The following is a 23,544-nucleotide window of genomic DNA, read 5'->3' on the forward strand; positions in this document are numbered from 1 at the left end:
GTTATCAGAAGCCCCTGGTTCTTCTCCAAAGTGTATATTTTGACTTCTCCTAGAGGGTTGGTACATCACTACTGTTCTGTGTGATATATGGCTCCCTGGGTGCAGTTAAACCCTGATAGATCACCATGGGAGACAGTGCAGATAAATCCTCTAAGACACCTTTCCCTACTACCCTGCAAGGAGCCTGTTAGTCCAGCATCCTGTGCCTCCCAAGAAGGATGCTATTGTTCAGCAAGTCAGAGTAGGGCAGAAAGCCCAGGCAGACTCAATTCCGTCCCCAAGACATGTGTGGCAGTACTTTATTCTGTAAGGGCAGGTGGGTGAGGGATGTAGATTCAGTGGGTAGAAAGCAGGTGGATTGGCAGCACAGCTCTCAGCCAGACTTCATCTGACCCCATGTTAGGGATTCCAAGCTGGGGTACCCTGAATGGGAGAGCTTCCAGACCCTGCTAGCATATTTCCTATGGGCCGGCGGCCGAAATAGCCAGTCACCTGGACACTAAAACCTATCGTCTTGAATTGTCCCTGCAGTAGAGGGGTCTCCCAAGTGACTGATTGCTCCTCCAGGAAGGACACAGCTGGGTGGAAATTTGCCTCAAGCAGAAATCTCTTTTGTCTGCCCCAATTTGTCATCATCAGCATCACTTTTTGACTTTGGTTAGCAGATGTTTCTTTAGTGCTCTGACGTCCTTTTTAATTTGCGCATTTATTAATTTGGCTGGCTGCGAGCGAGTGGAATCCCTTACCTGGAGAAGCATTCCTATACATAAGGCTGTGGGGCTTGCCCGTGGAATGATACTGGTCTCTCATCCATCACTGGGCAGCAGCTTTGACCCGGATCACCCTTCAATGAGGTCACTGATGACCAGGGCAAAGTTTGGTTTCTCAGCTACCTCGCATTTCCAGTGACTGAGGCTGACAGTCCTCGGGTCTGCAATCTACGGGGCGATTGTTTGGATTCTGGCGGGTACCCTCATGACATCCCATTTACAGCTGGAACAAAGGAGCAACCAATTCATCAGGCGCCCATCCTAACAATACTGACCTGCCAGCGTTTAAACGCTTTAATTAAAATCGAAGCACTCTACAAGCCTGGATAGTGGCCCGTTGGGTCTGAGGCAGGCAGGAAACCTCTCCCTTCACCAGCCCCTGAAGCAAACACACAGCACACACAGAACCAACTCCCTTCACGAGACCTTTAATGAGAAGGAAAAAAAAGTCTCCAGGGGCGATATCTGCACGCTGCTGCTCTCCTGCATCCCCACCATGCTCACTGAGAAAAATTACCATTACCATAGGACGCACCCGGTGGAGAGAGTCTCTCTGTCTCTCACTCTGGTCCCCCCTCTCTATCTCTGTCTTTCCCCCCTCTTTTTCTTCTCCTCCCCTGTCTTTCTTCTCTCCAAACTGTTCTCACCTCTCTCTTTCTCTTCATTTCTTCTCCCTCTTTCCTCTTCCCCCTTCCTTCCTCCCTTCCTCCTTTTCTTTTTTTTTTAAAACGTACAAAGAAAGGGTATTTTAAAATGTTTACATATCAGTAAGTGTAGAAAAGGCTAGCATATTCCTCCTTCCAATGTTAAGCCACCCTTGAGACAGCGTTTAGCCTCTTGAAATTCATGCCTGCACTCCACGTGTTTGCCTTTCCTATACACAGGAATACTAATCGCTGGTCCTGTGACTGTCAGTGAGCCTGGACATGTCCTCTGTTACCAACAGGACTACTGGAAATGTTTCTGCACCCTCATATCCCATGCCTCCTGTCTATCGCCTCCAGCTTAGGCAGGATTTTCTCCTCTGATTCTAGCCACAATTCCAAAAAACACGCCCTTTAAGCAAAGTCTTTTTGCAGACTTGGTCTTATCCCCAAATATCCTACCAGGGTAGCTGTCTGACTGCGCTTAGGTTGCTCATGCAGTTACTCAAGACGCTGATTGATTGTAAGTACTGTGTGCCCCTTTTCATCCAAATTCTTAATGTCTTTATTCCGTCTCTCCCTCAAGCTTCCCTCAAATCGGTGCTCTTTGTGGATGCCCTAGAAAGTGCCTCCTTGCTTATCTTGCTTCCCACAGGCAGCTCTCAAGAGTCTGGGAAGCCACTGAGGGTTGCCTGGTCCTCAGGAGCACAGAAGCAGTGACACTTCCCCTGCCTGGGCCCTGCTGAACTGTTTATCCTCCATCCCCAGGGCTTGCATCTGCTGGCTTCCTGCTCTGCTCCTGGCCCTTGGCCCCTCTTTTTCATATCCTGCCCCTTTCAAGTTTGTGTTCTTTCTCCTTTGAAGAATGCTGATACTTCCCTTAACAATTTTCAAGTTGGAAATATGAAACTTAATACTTTTCCTCATTTCCCTCTTCCCCACTGCTTCCCTTCTGTGTTTATTTTAAAACTTTATCTCTATATCCTCTCTTGTACTTTCTCTCTCTCCACACACACATAACAGACCTGCACACATGCACACACACACACACACACACACACACACACACGCACGCACGCACACTTTGCCACAAGCTGAGAATCGGCAATCAGAGAGACTGACAGCCCTACTTTAGCTTTTCTGTTCATTATAAGGCAGACGGTAGACAATTTCAGCAGCAGACAAGATACAGAGTTGTTTCACAGTAGCCAAATATAATTCCATTATTATAAAAAAATGTGAATATAAGGACTCCTTGGCTCCGAAAAACTGACTTCCTACACATTTGCTTTGCCTTTCAACTCTCTCCTTGGGTTCTTCCTAATTTGCTTTTGGCTTATCTGCCCTTAAACACATGACTAGTCGGCACAGAAAGAGATTTACTTCACATATCTGTTTCCACCATCACAGACTCGTGGAAACACCCAGCTCTACAGACCCAGCAAAGAGGTGCCCAGCATCTGTGGGCCAGACTCTTTTTAGAGATGACAGTTTTGTTCACTTGACTGGGTAAGTTTCACCCAGAGCAATTAGCTTCACCCAGAGTCCACCAACTTAAGTGCTAGTCTCATCCAAGAAAAGCACTTGCCCATAAATATCCAAATATCTGAGAGGCCTACGTAGGCATGGTGACAGATCAACCTTTGTCACGGACACTCTCAAGTCGTATGCTATGGAGCACTAACTAGTCTTAGGATTTCTTCTTAATATGTTGCTGTCATTATTACATGGCAGAGAATGGATGTGAACCCAAGAGTCCCTGTTTGCTGTTTCATATTTTACGGTTCCAGTTACCTGAAAGCAATCATTGCCTAAAAATATTTAATAGAAGATTCTAGAAATGAACCAATCGAAAATCTTAAATTGAGTACCCTGATGAGGAGCAGGAGCAAGGTAAGCTCTGTCATGGTTCCTTCCTTCCTGATGGGGATGAGGATTGTGCCTGTGTTTAGCATGTCTACCATATCTGCAGTGTGTGCACTATCTGCCCCTTAGTTACCCAGCAGTTTTTTTTTTTGTTTTTTTTTTTGTACCTGGATGTTTACGTTGAACAATCCTTATTTAACTTGATAATGGCCACAACATGCGAGGTTCAGTGATAGAAAAGAGGGATTAGGGGTATTTCCTGGAAGGACAGATCAAGCATGCTGCTGTGTGGCAGTGATAATAGAGCATATAGGGAAATCTTTGCAACATATCCAGCTGGGGCATCCATTGGAGCTAGCCTGGAAATAGCCCATGCATATAAAAGATTCGACTGCTGTTTTTGTTGAATATTTCACAGTCACTATCTGCTTTAAGAGAGTGTCGTTGTCAAAATTACTTCAAAATATGCTACTAGTAGAAAACAATTCATTGATTAGAGATGTCTCCATCCTTATACTTTATGCAAATTGAAAAGAATCACACTGCCATAGCCTTCTCAATCTTTAGACAAACCTGCAAGGGAATCACAACTGTCCTGTCTGTGGCTCTCGTCATTCATAGATGGTCTGTGTGAGACATGACACTTCTAAGGCATCGTTGCAAACCCCAGATTATTAGGACAGTTACTCATTTTTATCTAAAACTGCAAAAGGTCTTATGAAATATATTTTGAAAGTTCTTAGATTTATGAGGGTGCAGAACATGTTGCTTTTCTTAATTCACTTCTATAAGCACCCAAAGTTAAAAATTATGGAATTGGGTCCAGGTTGAAACACTTCCTCAAGTGCAGCTTGATTTGAAAAAAGAAATGACTAAGAGATGATGCAGTGGAAAACAAAACACAACCCAGGCACTGCAGGGCTCACTGTGTGGGCCAGATATCACGCCACTTGTAAAACCAAAGTGTTAATGCTCTGAACTCAACAGGTCTCTCCCAGACACCACCAATGTAGGGATAGTTCTCTCATATTGCCTGTGTTCCTGAACAGGTTTTGCCCCCTGCTTGTGCCATGTTCATGGGAAGACTCCAGCCTCCTGAGGTTGCCCATGTTCATGGACAGGTTTCATACTCTGTGTACAGACTTCTTGCAGATTCAGTAAAGGGATCGTATAACCATAAATCAGTGGTTGAAAAAATCAAAACATTTATCTTGTGAAGTATTTATGTCTCTCTACGGTAAGCAGGATGGCTGTAATTACCCCTCTGCAGGAGAACACTTCTCAGACACCTCTGCCTCATAAAAATACATGGATATTCAAATCCCTTCCATAAAATAGCAAGGTTTGTGTGTATAACCAACCCAGAGACTTTAGCATATTTTAAAGCTTCTCTGGATGACTTCTAACACCTAGCACAAATGTTAAGAGCTACGTAAATAATTATCGTGCTGTATTGCTTAGGGAATAATGGGAAGACTAAAATCTGCACCTGTTCAATATAAAAGCACCCACTGTAGGTCTAATTGTATACAGCGCTCCTCAGCAATGACTTAATGTTGTTTTATTTCCCATGCAAGTTTTATTAAATACATGGATATAGAACCTGATGATAAAGAGCACCAAATAGACGATGAGAATGATCTTTGCATTGCTTCGTTATCCCGAACGATAAAGAGGAAAAATTGTATTCTCCAAGATAAATATTAATATTTCTAGAGGAGATTCTAGAAGCAAAGCGACCTAAAAGCTTGATGAGTGGTAAATAGTGTAAAACCTCAGTTTAGTCTGCCAACCATAGCTTGAAGAAGCCATTGAGGCTAGGTACCTCTTCTTCCTGTGTTTGAATGGGACTAATACACACACACACACACACACACACACACACACATACACATCTGCCTAGAGACTTATGATGATAAAATTGTTGAACACAGAATAGAAGTGAAACAAACCACAAATAAAAACCTGTGTGTCCATTAACAAACTTGAAATAGTGCAGTCATGTGCTCCAGTAATGCTACAGAGATAGAAGCATGGACAGTGCAGAGGCTTTTAGACTCCAGAGCTTATCATAGCTGTCTAAATAGGGCTGAGAAATAGAGTCATCCCGATGCCTATCAGTGCATGTGTACACAGGCAATGTTGTACATATACACCCTGGAATGTGGCTTAGCCTTGAAAAGAATGAAACACCAACACCTAGACTTAACTACATGATGTTAAATAAAATAAGTCAAGCATAGGAGTACAAGGACCATAAAGTCCCATTCATTTATGAAACTAATAAGTTTGTTTCATAGAAGAGCAAATGGGGAATCAAAGTCACCAGTGACTGGGACAGACAGACAGAGAAGAAAGGAAAGACTCTGGACACATAGCAAGAGAACATGTTTGTCCTGCTGTTACAGTGAAGCTGGTGGCTGTAGGCTGCAGCAATCCACCGTGCTGTGTTCCTAAACACAGAAAGAAGAATAGGAAGCCCTGACACCAAAATAAAACACTAAGAGAGAGGGGACACTTCTCAACTGCCATGATCTTGACATGCTGGATATATACACGTAGTTATCACTGTATGTGCCTCAGAGATAAGGTCTGATCATCTAGTGGTGGTGGGAAAACTGGATAACTGAAACTTTTTGCCATTTCTTATACTTGGGGTTACCCAAATAGAGGGGGACAAAATTGGATTGATCAGAATTTCCAGTTTTGATAGCTGTTTACCCAACGCCTTATCCAAGTCCCTCACTGCCCACCTGAAACAAGATAATCCCTCTTGTGTTTGTAGGAATCTTTTGGTCAGTCAGTGTTCCTTTCAGACTTCATGCAACCACGTAGTAAATTTGTACCCACTGACCATCTGCTTTGAGGCTCTGACTTCCCATTGGCTTCCTACACAGTGTTCAGAGTGGAGCTCTCGAAAGTCCCTTGTGACAATATGCCTGCTTAATTATTAGTGAGAGGAGTTGTTCCTTTTAGCTCCCATGTGCAGATATTTCAGTCCATAGTCATTGGCTCTGTATTTTCCAGTCCTGTAGCAAAGGAGAACATCATAGTGCCAAGAGCTTATAGTAGAAACCACTCACCTCATAGCAGCCAGAAAGCGAGTAATAATATGGAAGAAGGTACCAGAGTAAGATACAGTCTTCAAGGACATAACTATATTGATCCATTTCTGCCAAATCTGTAGACACCCTTCTTCCATCACTTCCCAATAAAGCTATTATATTATGAATCCATCACAAGATTCATCCTTTCATCAAGTCAAAAGCCTCAAGCTCTCATCTTTGCCTAAAAGCCATAGGCTGGTCCCAAACACATGAGCCTGTGGGGTCATTGCATATTCAGCTGCTGATCAGTTAGGAAGTAGATCCTCTTACCAAGAACTAAAGTGGCCAGCCTGTGAACTTCGAGCAATAAACTTCGGTCATTGGGACCATCACTCTAGAACTTATTCTAGTAACCAGAGTCACAAGAAATCCAAGCACATTTGATTCTGCAGCTAACATATGTGAGCATTGCGTTCGGTGTCGCATTTGACTTTGCGTCAAGAGACACAGAATGGCCTGTCTGTCTTCTGAAGTTGTGGCAAAAGTTGAGCATGATAGCATGTCCTGGTGACCTAATGAGTGATTTTACAGAAGCTCAATTTCATATTGAATGTCTCTCAACTTCTGGAACTACCGTCTCCTCATCTAACATTCCAGACACTGAACTCCAGCCTCATGCTCAGTGAGCACTCTATGAAACGCCCTGGATTCATGGACTGGCATTTCCCCAAATTGTATTAATTATTAAGGTTGTTTACATGTTAAAATTATGTTTAGCGGAGTCTGAAAATTTGATATTGAAAGGAAGTCTAGAAGATGTAACAGGTGCCATGTGGGCACTGGAGCATGTGAAATTTTTCCTTTTCCCCAAATCATGATGCCCAATTCATTTGGATGATAACAATGGAAGATGTGCGCTAGTGTGGTTGCTGAGTCCTGAGTGCTGCTCAAAGGGGGTACTTTATAGTTCTGAACTTTGAAAGATCTCGGATACCTTCCCGAGTTCCATGTATTTACAGGCTGACCCTTTCCTTGGTTTCAGCTAGTGTCAGGGAGTGGAACTATTAAGGAGTGAAGTTTAATGGGCATTCTTAGGTGACTGGGTCATGACTTTGAAGAGGGTCATAGAAATCTAGCGTTTGCTATTGTTCTTTTCCACTCTGAGGATGATAGCAGGTAAGCAGCCTCCTCCACCTCACACTTCATCGCAATGCCCAGCCTCAACACAGGTCCAGAAGTGGCAGGACCATTGAACCATGAGCTGAAATCACCTAAGTTATGAGCCCATGCTAAAATTTCTTCTTTTTAACTTGATTGCCTTATTATCTTGTTACAGTAATGGACTATTAACATACTCCACAGGATTGGGGCTCAGCCTCATTGAGCGGCCTACATGTCTCAGTTTCCTCTTCCTTTAAATTGGCCCAAAGATACAGAGTTGTATGAAGACTTGGAAGAGTAATGGTAATACCATGAATCTTGATGCATTAGTTAAAACGTTTATTAACCCACATTCAATAACAGCATCTATAATACCAGGACCAGAGACACTAAGGCAGAAGAATTACATGTTTAAGATTAACCTGCTCTACAGAAAGCCTGCCCTAAAGCAAATTAGAACACAAGACAAGAGCTTTTTTTAACTTGTCAAGGACCATGGATTCAGGTAAACTAGAGTCAGGAAGGAAGGAAAAGGAAAAAAGGAAGTGGAAGAAGAGGAAGGGAAAGAGAATAAAGAAAGGGGAGGGAGAGAAAGAGATGGAGGGAGAAGGGGAAAGAAGGGGAGGAAGAGGATGAGGGAAAGAAGGAGACCAAGGAGACCTTTCTTGGCCTCTCAGGTCCAGGACTCAACTATGCCCAAGATTAGTGGGTTCTGGATAGATTGCCTGATTGGCTGGAAGATGATTAACCTTCCCTTTAATAATCAACATATTTTACCCAAGGGCGGTTTCAGAATATCCTACCTCTGTGTAAGGCTGATCATTTTTCTAATAACTACCTACGTGCCTTTTTTCAATCACACCTCGAGAAGACACAGGCTTCTGAGATAATAGGAATGGCTCGATTCTCCTCTCATTAATATAATGACTCTATAACACAGTGACAGATAAAAGAACATTCTCTTATTCCACTCAAGGCTGGTTTTACATAAAAATGGACCATAACTCAGGGTCTGTAATGTCTACGGAAAGGTTAGACTCGTTACCATCCAAATAGGCTGAGCTAATAAAAATTATATTTGTTACAATCCAAATAGATTAAGCGGCCTTAAGGGCTTAACAATGTATTACACTTTTCAATTTTTCTTATAATTAAATTAACATAAAATCGTCTTCACAAATAAATGACTGTTTCAGAAAGAGTTAAGCTCTGCTTAACAAAAATAGCCAGTCTGTTTACATGCTCAGCCTCTCAGGTGGACCTGCCAAGAGGAGAGAGGCTCTGGTCTGTAGAGAGAACTCGGCATCTAAAGATTAACGTGCTTCTTCTGGCCTTCACGTCTGGCTTACGACACTGCTACTGGCACAGGAGCCCTAGCAAATCAGCTGAGAAGCAACCCCCATCCCTTCACCACTCTCCTCGGGACAGATGAGTCCTGTTCTTTGCTGGCACTTCCAGGCACTATTCAGTGTCACAAACCTCAGCTGACATGTCTGCAAGATAGACAGCTAATGCTGGAAGCCAGCCTTGGGGCTCTACTGCCCAACACAGATGGCGCTCTTGAGCACATTTCTGCTGTCCCTTCCCCAACTCGTCCTGCCTGTGTTTCTTGGACCCCAGCTTCAGGTGTTTATTTACCTTCCAGCTATAGATCCTCCTAGATTATCACTTGGTTATGAAAATGCATAGGTCAAAACTTTGATACCCCTTATTGTCTCCTACTGGATGTTCCTGATGGGCTCGGCTAAGATCTTACACAAAAGGTGCCCTAGAACTGGTTGAATCCCTTAAATGTTACCATCTTCAAGAAGCTAATTGATTTACCATCAGCATTGAGTTTAATGAGAATTGTTTGCATGAGCATAAATGAACGTATTTACTGGAGTTTGGGCAACTTTCTGGTGGCCATGCCACTAAACATAAAATCAAAATAAGGAAATGCTTCGCCTTCTCCCAGGGATGGTGAAATGCCAATAATCCCTCAAGAAAGAGTGTGGTCTCGTGACTACCTATTGGTGACATTCTGTTCTGGTTCTCAAAGATAGTGAGCTGTACACATCTATCAGCTGGGACATTAACAAATACTAGAAAGTGTTTAATTATTTCTAACTGGGTTAGACCATGAACACTAGGATTTTCCCAAAATGCCCAGGGCACCCTACAGTGAAGTCACATGAAGATTGCCATCAGTAGAGCAGTAGAGACAGAAGTTACATAAACCATATTGTCTGCCTCACCCAACCAGTAGAGGGACAATTTGGTAAACCCAGTTAAGCTAACTGGTCAGGCAGCTGGAGGGTGTGGACATTACAAAATGATATGAAAGAGACAGAAACAAAAAAAGAAGAGCAAAAGGAAGGTGAATTTTGAGCTATTTCTAATTGAAACCAACCCAAAGAATAAAAACCTTTAACAAAATGTGTGCCCACTACAAGTTCAGAGGGCATACTAGCTCAAGAAGGGCTGGAGGAGCAGATCATGTTCAGGCATGAAGAGCAAGCCATGCTGCATAGCCGGCTCCACCCTGGGCCCTCAGTTGATCTGACATCAGCTGCTGGGTTATGATGAGCTTGACCCTGCGAGAAGTTTGCACGGCATAGAGTGCATGTAAGCACATCGCATGGCTACACAAACCAACACACACCTCACAGGACATGCACACAACACTCCCCACACCTGACACACACAGAGAGCCACACACATCATGCATGTCATACACACACACTCACACACAACCCCACATAGACACCTCACATCACACACATAGACACACACAGAGAACACACACCTCACATGGAACACACAAACATACACATATCTCATGAGGCACATATAAACCCGCACAGACTCCCCACACAGAACACACACTCAAAGTCCAACATCCACCTTACATGACACACACAAATACCACGCATGGCACACACATACACACAAACATCTCATATGACACACACACATACATACACCTGGAATGACACACATACAACCTCCTCACACCTCACAGGACACACATAAAGTACCCCTGTATAATACCCACTATACTTCACATAACACATACACTCATATCCCCCTTGTAACCTCTTTCAAACACCTCACATGACACACACACACACACACAAACCCAGAACACACACACATGTGAGTAGGCATGCTCCTTACACAGTGCACACACTCATAAACTCACACACATCACCACACATCCCTCGTGTGACACACGTATGACAGAGCCCGACCGTATATCTCAAAGAAGCTGTCAGGGCAGACTTATGTCCCCAACAAGCAGACAGATGTGCCAGTTACCCTGACCTGATCACTATTTCATGAACATGTGAAAATGCCTTAAATCGTGTCAGTTCAAAATCTGAAGGAGAAAAGAAAACTGCAAAGATTGCTAGGAAATACAAACCTGGGCTGAGCTGAAAAAGACCGATGAGGAGCCACTAATTGTAGTCCCAAAGGAAAGCAGAAGCCACCTCCTCCAGGTCCTCAGCAGGAGGGGCGTGGGGCTGCAGAGACCCAGGGCACTCCCTCGGTGCAGCTCCACGGCAAACTCTCCGGCAGTCCCTCCCTCTCCAGCCACTGCTCCAAGCCCAGCTTTGGCTTTGTGTTCTTTCCTGTGTGGTCCTCTCAGCCAGGCAGGGCTGCCCTACATGTGCCTGGCCTGGAGTGTGTCAGTTCAGCCCACTGATCAAAAGCTACGAGGTTCAGGCTTCGCTGGTGTTGGCTTTTCTACTTTTCTCCCTGTTTGGGGCCTATTATAACCTGTGCAGTAATTCTCAGTGCCTCTGGACACCAGGCTCCGTCGGGAACTGGGCACTCAAGTCTTAGTGTCCGCAGAACTAGTACCAGTATGCCCACCCTGTCCTGTTTCAAATGCACAGCGTTTCCTCTAGGGACATTCCCGAGCCCACTCGAAACCTGGAAATAGGCCACATGCAGGGTAAACTGTATCTCGGGCACCGTGGGAAGGAATCTGCAGCCTACATGTTAAGAAAGGCTCGGAACCTTCTATTTCAGATCCAAAGCAAGATGAAATTCCTCCCCACGCACCTGTGACATTTGTTCTGTGAAGACTAGGTAAAAAAAAAAAAATCGATTGTCAGAGTTTAAAAGGACCCTTGAGACGCTCTAGCTGGGGATTATTAAGTGGGGGTGCACATCAAAATCACCTGAGGAGGTTTTTCAACATGGACAAGAGACTCTGATTCACAAATTCAAGTTGAATTATAAAAGGAATGTAAAGGCTGCCAGTCGGAACTGCGTTTCTCATTTGCTATTTGAGTCAAGGGGGGAAGGATTTTTTTTCAAGCCATTTTTCAAAGTAAAAGAGTATAAATCACTTATGCATGACTGTTGCCCCCTCCACCTTGACTTTGGCGTGCGAACTTTTCTGCACCCTCACAATGCTCGATTAAGTAAAGGAGCTAGACAGTGTCAGGATGGTGGGCGATCACAAGAACACAGGGGGAGCCACGGGGCTGGCGCCTTTGATCTCCTCCCTCTTTTTTGTGTCCCGCCCTGGACCCTTCCTCTCCTGCAGCTTCAAGTGTGCATTCATGTCCTGCTCTGCTTCATCTGCCTCTCTCATCTCAGATGTCTCTCCTCTTCGCTGCTCTCTTTGGTCCTGCTTCCCCCTCACCTCCCGGTTCCCCTACGCAAATCCTCCTGTATGAAAACCAGAATGACTTCAACAGATGTCTGACACCTGGCGTTTCATGAGATGAGAAACGGATCCAATCCAGGGAGCACCCAAAGGCAGGCTCCAGGACCCCTCCATTCCATGCACGAGAGAGTAAGAGTAGCCATGGATTCTCAAACTTCTGCCAATAAGGAGAGGGGGTTGGAGAGGGAGAGAGAGAGGACACCAGAGGAAGAGGAGTTGGACAGCTTGTAGAAATACAGATCTCCAGTCCTCTGACTGACAGACTGTATTCAGTAACAAGGTGGAACCCAGTTGCTCACAGACACAGAAAATAAAGGGTTGGGTATGAGGTGGTCCCTAGCATAGTGCACAGTGAAGACAACCAAGGGACTCATGGAGTCTGCATTTCTCCTTCAGACCTCAGCTACCAGCTCTGGTCTCTGTGTTCCTTGATGTGTCCCATGAGCATCACCATCATGATCGCTTCCTTAGATGAGAACACCGTTGAAAGTAGAAAAAGACCCGTCCCCAGCCGGACAGATATAAAACTGTCTATTTCTCATGCATTCTCCGAACCCAGCCCACTGCTTCTGATGAGCACGGTTTCTAAAGAAATTAAAACTCTCGTGGAAATTCATTCTTGCCTTCCCATCAACATTTTCCATGGAATGCTGTTCCTGGGACTTGGGGAATTTTGACAACCTTGAACTTTCCTAATTCAAACTATAGCACTTAAAACTGGCAGATCTAAAGACTATTGAGATCCCTGCTATAATATCACAAGTAAGAACAGTAATCATAAAAACTTCATGAACAAAGTTATCAAAAATATCACAGGAATTGCCTTTAGGCTGTGTGTATAACAAGGGTATGACTCACCAATAAATTTCATGTTAAAATTTGGCTCACATCAACCAAGTATCTCGTTATGCATATGCAAATGCTTCAGTATTTGAAAAGCATCCCATCAAATGCAAAATTGAAAACCCTCTGGAAGTTCTCAGAGAAAGTACCCAAGGTAGAATTTCCTTGAAGCCTCTCCTACCTTTTAATATTATTTATTTATGTATCTATCTATATCTTTATTTTTGGTTTTTTGAGACAGGGTTCCTCTATGTAGCTATGATGCCTTTTTTGGAACTAGCTCTTGTAGACCAGGCTGCCCTCGAACTCACAGAGATCCACCTCCCTCTGCCTCCTGAGAGTGCTGGGATTAAAAGCATGTGCCACCACCTCCCGGCCCCTTTAACATCATTCTTATCTAATGTTGCCAAGAGACATCTCTCTGAAATAGGATGAATACATGTGAACTTTGTTTGTCATTCTCAAGCGTAGGGAGGGAGTGGAAGATGTGTTGAGGGAGCTAAGTGCTGAGTGAAAATGTGTTGTTGACATAGGCACAGCCATAGCAAGAACCAAGGCCTCCTACCCACGGGAAATTGGCAAAGCCTTTTCCTATATGGGTAGGGTGAAAAAATTGGCAAAGCTGCCTTTCTGTGGTCCAAAGAGGAGTGTTTATAGATGATTGGTCAGTATGTACAAAAAAAACAAAAACAAACAAACAAAACCAACTGTAGCTTCCTCCTCCTCCAACACCCCCTTTGTGTGCATGATAAATACATGGAGGACCCAGGTGGATGCCGGTACATGGCATCCGTGTGTGCACACATCATCTGACTCCAGCTTTATTTTCTTTATTTGTGTCTGTGTGTCAATCCTCTTAGTTCCCTGGCTGTTCCTGGTTGGTCTGGGTACTCATGAAATCACCTCAGTTCCCAGGGCCATTCTGCCCTCCTCCTGTCTCCTACTCACTTCTGCTTCTGCTCCGTGCAGGAGCTGTGTCCCTTTCCTTTCCCTCCCGTCCCCTGTAGCTCTAGCTTATTCCACATTACCTGTCGTTGTGTTGGAGAGCTTGACATTTTGATTGTACTATTAAAATTCTTTTGTTGGGGAAGGAACTAATTAGACACCCTAGTAGTTAAAAGCATCTGCTGTCGAAACAAGAGGACCTAAGTTCAAATTCCCAGCATCCACAGAAAAGTAAAGCATGAGCTTGCCTCTTACCCCAGCTCTGGGGGTCGGGGCGTGGGGGCTGAGACAGCTGAGTCACAGGAACTCCCCAGTTAGCAGGCCAGAGGAAATGGTGAGAGTCATGTCCATTGAGAGACTCTCCAAAAGCCAGGTGGGAAGGGACCCAATTCTCTCTTCTGCCCTCACATGTTAGTGTGTAAGGTATGTATACCTGCACACACAAGTGTGCATACACCGCACACACACATACACATATACATTAGGCATGTGTACCTGCATACACAAATGTGCATACACCACACACACACACACACACACACACACACACACACATACTGGGCAACAAAGGTGTCCTCATAGCCCCCAGCTTTAGTTCCTTGGTGCTGTGCGTACAAGCCCTAAACTTTCAGATTCCTAGAGAAAAGTCTGGAAAAAGCCATAAAATATGGATGTAGTACAGCAGGCACCAGGCTGGTTTTGTTCACATCTTCCACCAGCTACACCAGTTAGTCACACACAGGAACTGGACTCCTCGAGTTTGACCGATGAAGAGGACTGCAGCTATCCCACACCTTAGGAACATTACAGAAACGCCTCTTACGATGCCTGAAACGCACAACTTCCATGTTCACATCATTGCCTGCCAAGTGGTGTGCAGCCCCGTAGCAGCTGTGGGGTCATATATAAAAAGAGTAACTACATACGTATTTTCTCATTTCACTAATACCTTTCTAAATTACAGGTCTTTGGGTATTTTGTGGGGATTATTGCAATGTTTGATTGATATCAAATTGTGTCCATCATCCCTGATCTTTGTTATTTCCATTTGCAGTTTATTTAAATCTGAGGTATTATACTAATTCCCTGGGGTCAAATTATCACTGTTTTAAAATCAGCAGCACCTTACTCCCCCATGGGTCTGGGGTCTGAAAATAAATCAGTGGCAAGATCCTGTTCCCTCTGGGACCTGAGGCAGCCTTCAGCTTCAATCTGGCTTTCTTCAGCTTCCTGTGGTTCCCAGCAATGCTTAGTGTTCCTCAGTCACCAAGTGTGGCATCCCAGTCTCTGTCGTCACCTTCAAAGAGCAGTGTCCTGTGTAGCCATGCCTAAATTTCCCTATTCTTAGAAGAATACTGGGTCTGTTGGATCAAGAAATACCCTCATCTTAGCTAGATTGCAACTGCAAAGTCCCCATTTTCAAAGACCACATCCATAGATTCCTTGTGGACCCAGCACAAGTGGCTGCCCTAAGAGCTATAAGGGTGAAAATTCACGTGCGCCAGGTTTTAGGGAAGAAAGGCAGTTTCCTTTCCCTAAAGCCTTGATGCTAGTCGTGGGGCAGAGGATGACGTTGGGATGAAGGCTGCTGAGTCCCTATTCAACACGGCAGCCATTTTCCCCAGAAGGTGGTTCCAGACGGGTTTCAGGACCAATTCCCCCTCTCCCTAAAAGTTTCTCATGTTATGGAGCTGTGACCATCAGGGAAACAGAAGAGGGGAGTGGTGGGATCTCTGCTTTCTGTTCCCTTGCAACCACCTCGAAATTCCATAGCTAGGTGTCTTTGCTCCAGCTACTATAACAAAATACCACAGGCTGCAGAGCCTAAACAGCAGAAACATGTTTTCTCACAGTTTGGAAGGATGAAGTCGGGAATCCACATGATCTGTTTCTGGTGGGGTCATTCTGCCTAGCTTATGCCTGGCCTCATCTGAGTCCTCACTTAGACTTTCCTTTCTGGGCCCAATCTCTCTTCCTTGTTCCATAAGGACACCAGGCCTACTATATTAAGGTCCCACTCTTTTTGCCTCATTTCACCTAAATTTTCTCCTAAAAGTACAACCTCCCAGTTCAGTCACACATAAAGAGCACTTCCTGCCGCACACCGCACCCCCGTGTCTGTGCTCTGTGCGTTGGCACCCAGTTTGCAAGTTTCGGCCAAGGGGCTGGAGATTAACAGACACACACAGACAGAGAGACAGCTACACGGTCATCCTTGAATTCCCCAAGAATGCCCCCTTTATTGTGTTCAGGGGCAGATTATATAGAGATAGCCACGCCCCAGCCAAACCCACCAGAAACCACTCTCCTGCCGTCAGGAACTCCTGAAGGTCTCGTGCTCAGAGCAGCTGTAGGCACTCAAATCAGGGGATTACAAGAAATTCAGGATCTGGGGTCTCACTGCTCCCAACAACTTCCAACTCAGCAGTATGTGAGGGACAGAGCAGGCTGTAGCAGAAGGGACCTAGGGAGTCAGTGCATGATGGACCATTTTGCAAAGTGAGGAAACTTGATGAAGGTCCTTGAGTTTGGAAAGGGTTAGGTTCTGGATGCTTCCCTACTCTTCTAAAACCTTGAATTAACAGTCTTTTGACTTTTCCTTTCACATCCCTCCTCTCAGGACACAGACAATAAATACTTGGAGCAAGCCTAGATGGCATCCCTTTCCTTGAACTCATCCCTAAATATAATATATATCAACATAAGCCAGTGACCTTCTCCTTAAAACTGAAACACAAAAATTACAACCAAAAGCACTACACATTGTAATGAACAGACATGCATTAGATGCAATTATATTAATATTTAAAAGTAAGGTTTTCTTTAGCTGTTAGTGTTTATACCATATTAACTCATTTAATTTCTGTAATACTTTAATAGATAGGTCTTTTAATTAGTGTCATTTTTGAGATAAAATAAAAGAGGGATTTGTATTAATTTACTCAAGGCTAATTAATACAAAAATGGATGAGATGATATGGCATTTGAACATTCTCCAAGCTTTAAGCACAGACACTGCCTAGCCATGTACTTAGTTTTTATTTTGAAATTGCATATATGTTAAATACCTAAATTACGTATTATATTTATCTCAGAGATTTATTCTATTAAAATTAAGGGGCTGCCAAGAAAACCTCACTAATAAAAAGCCACCAGTTGTAAATATTCAACTCCTTATAACAAGTGTTTGTGTATCAGATTGGAGTGTTTACAGGTATAGTAAAACAATGCTTTCCAAATAGTATCTAATCTCACTCTGTATCTGTCTTAGGGTTTCTAGTGCTATGAAAAAGACAGTGATTAAAAAGCTACTGAGGGAGGAAAGGTTTCAACTTGGCTTGCATATCCCAGGTAACAAAGAAATCCAGCAGGAACCTGAGGCAGGAGCTGAAGCAGAGACCATAGAAGAATACAGCTTACTGGCTTGTTCTACAGGGCCTACTCAATATACTTTCTTGTGCACCACAAGACAACCTGCCTAGGAGTGACACTGCTCACAATGGACTGGGCTCTCCCACATCAATCATTTAGACAATGTCCCCCACAGACTTTCCTACAGACTAACCAGCTAGAGGCATTTTCTTGTTTGAGGTTTCCTCTTCCCAGATGACCCTAGCTTGTGTCAAATTGACAAAAATATTAACCAGCAGAGTAATGGAATCTATTTAGAATGTTGGCTTTTGTTATATTCTATTACAGTTCTGACTACATTGTGTGTGTCTCTCTGTGCAGCTCATGGATCACATGTATGGCATGTAAACTATTTACATTTAATTATTGCATGAGTATGAATATTTTTGTATGTACATAAATACATAGTAAGTATTTATGAAGATGGGCTAATACATGTACATTTAAAGGTCCAGGGAACTGGCTAGATGGCACCACAGGTAATGGATCTTGTTTATAAGTTTGATAACCTGAGTTTGATTTCCCAAGACCCACAGGTAGAAGAGAGAACTGCCTCACCAAAGTTGCCCTTTGGCCTTCTCTGAGGTGCTATCTGGTTCAGGCCATGTCTGGATCAGTGGCCCTGCTGTCCCTGGGCTCCGAGTTGACACCCATGGCTCCTTTTGCCTCAGAGGACCATGCAGAGGCCCAGAGTCCAGGCCAATACCTGAAATCACATTGGTCTTAGAGAGTCAAGCTGCCACAGAGACATACAGAACTGAATGGCCTGCACTGTACCTGGGGCCATGGTGTCCTCCAGTCCCAGACTGTAGGCATGAGCCATGTCTGGGTCCATGGCCCTACCACAGCCAGAGTCTGTACTGATATCTGTGGCTCCTATTTCTGTCGAAGGATGAGAAGATATCCAGGCAGCCACCAGAAGATAATGGGTATTTGGGGACCACAAACATTAACTGTCTCACAGTTGCCCTGAAGATGCTCTCTAGCACAGGAGTCATCGGGTGTTCTACCCCACACTCAGAGAAGAAATAGAGAGGAAATGTGATGCCAGAAAGAATCTAAGCATCACATTTCCACAGGGTAGCCCGTGGGTACCAACCACATTTCCACAGGGTGGCCCATGCTTCCTTAGCCTAAGCTTTAAAAGGTGATTTAGTCTGGATATACAGGTCTAAAGACTCTCCAGTCACATAAAGACAACCATCTAATGTGCTGTGGTTTCTCTTGTTAGTCTGGGTTTACATCAGTGGTTCTCAACCTGTGGGTCACAACCATTTGGACCAACTTCTATCTCCAAAAACAGTTACATTACAATTCCTAAGGGTAGCAACAAATGAGGACAATGCCCTCAAAATTGTATAAGTCTTGATCAGAGGCAGAAATGTATAGTGCCATATGATAAATATATCCTAAAATTGCATCAATATTCAAAATATCTTAAGCAAAGGTAGAAATATGCTTGCATACAATATGACAAAATAATTTTGCATAGGTGTAAAATATTGTAAACAGAAATATGAGCATATTCAATATAAAATATAGCTTGAATTTGTATCAATATACAAGAATCTATATTAATATAAATTGTCTATAAATAATAGCTCATAAGATTTGCTCTGTTGCTCACTCTCAAATGTGGTTTCTCTGCTTAGTCTGTCTGTCTCTTTAGGTACAGAAACCATCACATTTTCCCCTACACCATGAAAAAGAAAAATACCAGGTCATGAACTAAAGTACATTAGAAGACAATACTTAGAAGGGAAAGATGGATGAATATGTCTGTCTAAAAGAAATGTTTGAAGCATTCCCTAACTTGTACATTATGTTCAGTTTTGAATATTCCGTGGCAAAAGAAAACAGTGAACACCCAGTTGGATCCCAACACCATTTCCCGAAATCCAGATCTTATTTAGAAGAAGAGTGTCTTATGAATATTAAAGAAAGAGAAGCCAGCATGCCACCACAGAATTTCAAAGTTGTCCAAGTCAACTGTTAAAAAGACCTCTTGAGACCTACCTAGATGGCTCATGCATTGATTAAGAGAACTGCAGCTCTTCCAAAGGACTGGGGTTCGATTTGTAGCACCCACATAGCAGCTCACAGCCATTTTTCTCCAATTCTGGGGGCTCTGACACTTTCTTCTGTCCCCGAATGGTACTAGCTACATACACACATGGCATGTACATACATGCATGCCATATGTGTATGCAGCAAAACACCCATACACCTAACAGGATAGGGATGGGGAATTCCTGATACCCATTTGCTTTCCCACAATGCATGCTCATTTCCTTGACTGCCTCATTCTAAGGAAAGCAAGAGTTAGCTTCCAAAAAGTCACTTGAAGAGATGATTTTAAAAATACTGAGTAATATGAAACAGAATTTGAACTTGGCATTGGAAAGCATTTGTTTGACCAGAGCAGTATTTCTAAAGTCAATCAAATATGGATTTGCTCCCAGAGGATTGTGATGTGGTAGATCCTTCCAGAAGTCTGCTCTGTGTCAGCAAGGCCCGACTGAGCAGGCGGAGATCGCAGATGCAGCATCTGTTTGCAGTTCATGGGGACTGGAATCCAGCAATTCCCAAACTTGAGCAGGCAGCTGGAGTACCAGGAGCATTTGTAGAAACAAGGAGTGCTAAGTCCACCACAGAGCTGATTCCACGCCCTGGGTGGAGGTGAGATTATGATGCCAACAATGCCCAGGGGCTGCTGTTGTAAGCTACACACTTTGAGAATTATGCTCTAGTCCCACTGTGTGCATTACAGACCCTTGAACCTTCTGGGCAGAGAAGGGGCAGGGCCTTATGACGTCATTAGAAATGTCAGTTGTGTTGTTGATCAGCTTGTGTGTCCACGAGCAGAGCCAGCGATCTCCAAGTGAATACAAGAAGAGACCTGTGATGGCCAGAAAAATGCTGTCCCCACTTGGCGAAAACATACAGAACCCTAAGCTCAATCAAAGTTCACAACCCTGGAATTTCCAGAAAACGGAAAGACGAGAAAATTTCTTGAGAAGACAATGTAAATAAATGCAGAAGATCCCACCTCTTTCCTCCACACGCAGCTGAGATCTTAAGTCACCAGGCAGTCAGAGAGGAAGAGGTCTGGTGTGCGCATCTCAGCAGCAGCCTGGCATTTGGGGGAGGAAATGCAAATTTTTCAGGATATATGCTGTGAAATACAAGGATTATCAAAGGAGAAAGACAAAGAAACAAAGAGGTTCTCTCTCCTTTTTAAATTTTTAAGCCAGCTTTTACATTTTTGTTAAGTGTGTGTGTGTGTGTGTGTGTGTGTGTGTGTGTGTGTGTGTACACTAGTCCATACCACAGTCCACATGTGGCGGTCAGATAATTCTCTCCTCTGGACCTTATTTAGTCTCTGGTGATTGAACTCAGGCCCACAGGCTTGCCTATAAGCACTTCTACCTGCTCGGTCTCCATTAACCCCTATTTATTGCTTAGTTTTTGAGAGAAAAATCTGGCACTGTAGTTTTGGATGGCCTTGAACTTCTGGTCTTACTACCACAAGCTACAAAGTTCCAGAATTTTAAAGGTATGTGCCACCACACCCCAAAGAAAGCTTTGATTTGAATTTTTTTTTTTTTGGCTTTTTTGTCTTCTTGATTTTTGAAATGCAGGGACAGCCTAGAGCCTCAATAGCATTCAGCAAGCATTCTCTGAGTCATACCTTGTGTTTATGTCTCACTTTATTTTGTTGGACTTCTTTGTTTTTGAGACAAGGTCTCACACATAATGAGACATACATAAGCTCCGGCTGGCCTAGAACTCACTACATAAAGCTGTGATGACTTCAAACTCACAAAGATCCTCCTGCCCTGCCTCCAGAATGTTTGCTCATACCTAGCTAATAGGTTAAAAAAAGTTTTTATTTTATTGACCTTAAAAGTATATTTGTGCAATATGTTTTGATCCTATTCTTTTCAATCCCTCGTCTCCTTCTATATCTCCCAACAACCTCGCCAAATTCCATGTTCTTTCTCTGTCTCAATCCCCTAAGAAAATCAAAATATAACCAAACAGAAAGGAAAAAAGCAAGCAAACAAAAGAGGTATACAAAAATCATGGAGTCCATTTTGTGTTGGCTAGCTATTCTTGAGCATGGAGCCAGCCCTTGAGTTACTATACCCAGTGTTTTCCACTGAAGAAAACTGATTGTTCCTCTCCTGACAGGTACCAACTGCAAAAAGCTTCTGAGTTAACAATGAGTAATGGTGCCCACTTTTCTTTCTTGGTGCTGGGACTTTTTCTGGCTTGAACTTGTGTCCCTCTTGGGCACGCTGTCACAGTCTCTGAGGGTTCAGATGGGCATGAGCCCTGTTGTGTCCAGAAGGTAAATTCCCTGGATGTCATCAACCACCTCTGCCTTCTGTTTCACAAAGATCCCTGAGACTTGAGGGGATGGAACTGACAAGGTGTCCTATTTAGGGCTGAGTTCACACGTGGGGATTCATGTCAGCTACTTTAAACCTGGGCAAAAGCTCACAGCTGACAATGGCCTATGCCCTGCTGGGTCCTACTATTGTTTTGCTAAATGATCATGCTGTCAAACTGCCTTCTAAATATCTTGTCTATACCTATACTCCAAAGAAACCAAGGGCAGTTCTCGTAATGATTCTAACCATAAAAATGTTTCCCATTTTTATATCCCTCAAGGCTGGTTGTGACTCAGTTTCTCCTAGTTTTGCATGGCAGCTCATACAGAACAAAGCTTTGGTTCTTCCCAAGAGCACTAAGTGAGCTGGAAACCAAGTCGCTGGAGGCGGTGGGTGAGGGGGAGCAAACTGCCTTAAGAGAAGAAGATTTTATTAAAATTCAAAGGAAAAAATCAAGCTGAGATGATTTAGAAAGCATTCTGCATTTATTGAACAAACACTGCTAAAGACATTTCACCACACCGTGTGTTTAAAAAGTAATAAATAGCCATTGTGCTTACTTCTCAAACTTGTCAGACTGTCTTCATTTTATTTTCCTGAACAAACTGAATTTCTGTACTGCTCATCCCCAGCCAGTTAATAAATACATCACCCTAAAAAGTGCTGTGGTATTAAATTTACAGCAGATAAAATATGGATGAAGTTGCTGGGCCTCAGGTACGTCAAGTGTGATTTAATATCTCGCACTCTTCTTATGAAGACTAAAAGATTACCCAGCTGCCTCCACTGGCAGAGAGCGACCTCTGCCCCCTAGTAACAGCCACTCAGCAAATAGCACCAAATGAAGACAGAGAATAACATATAGATTTGCCATAAGAAAAAATTGATCGCAATCCATATATCAAATCTGCTGATCAGAGCCCCGGAGAAACGACTCTCGCTTATTCATATGCAATGGCAGAACGCTGGTCGGAAACCTTTTGAAAGGTGCCACGATTGTCTTGTTAATTCTTTACCTTGTTACTGCTAATTGCCCTTATTTTTTCATCTTCATTGCTGGGGATGGAACCCAGGGCCTTGAATACTAGGTGAGTACTCAGTCCCTCAGCCACACAGCCAGGCCCTACTGCTTGTCCTTCCCATCATTGGAATAAATCCCCTTAGAGGAAGAGGATCTTTTACTTCTTGTCTCTGTGGCCATCTCTCCTGTCTGTAGAAGCTGCATCCTCTTGGAGCATCTCAAAGACCCGAAGCATCTTATAGATGAAGACATTGTTCCCTGAGGAAATTTCTCCTCCATCTGACTTGATTTATACCTTTGTTTAAAGTTCTGTCTAAAATGTTTTTTTTTAAAAAAAAAATCTCTAAGGAAAACATTCGTTAGCACAGAAAATAAATTCTCCTGATTAACATTTTGCCTTCCAGAATGGCTGGTGACTGCGAGAGTTCTCTGCACTTCAAAGTCAGAAGAGGGATGAGTTCTAAAGCCAGAGTGAAAAATGAAGCCAATTGCCACATTTCAAATGTATAATCGTGCTGTTGGTGAGCGCCACCTATAAATCCTCAAAAGCGTAGATTGCTGAGGTCCTTCCTCTAAAGACTCAAGTACAATTAAAGCAGCGTTTCCTTTAACTGTGAAAGTAGGAGAAGTGTCCCAGGGGTTCCTGGGACCCTCTGTGCTCCCAGGCAGGCTGCTGTTGCCACTAATTTAGAAGGAAGTTGGGGAGTCAGGGAGTGGGGGGACCTCTACACTACTGGGCCTTAGTAAACAAAATGCTTTAGTCATATTTCCCCAAA

This window comes from Microtus ochrogaster, linkage group LG2 (genome assembly GCF_000317375.1).
Source record: "Microtus ochrogaster isolate Prairie Vole_2 linkage group LG2, MicOch1.0, whole genome shotgun sequence".
NCBI classification, from domain to species: domain Eukaryota; kingdom Metazoa; phylum Chordata; class Mammalia; order Rodentia; family Cricetidae; genus Microtus; species Microtus ochrogaster.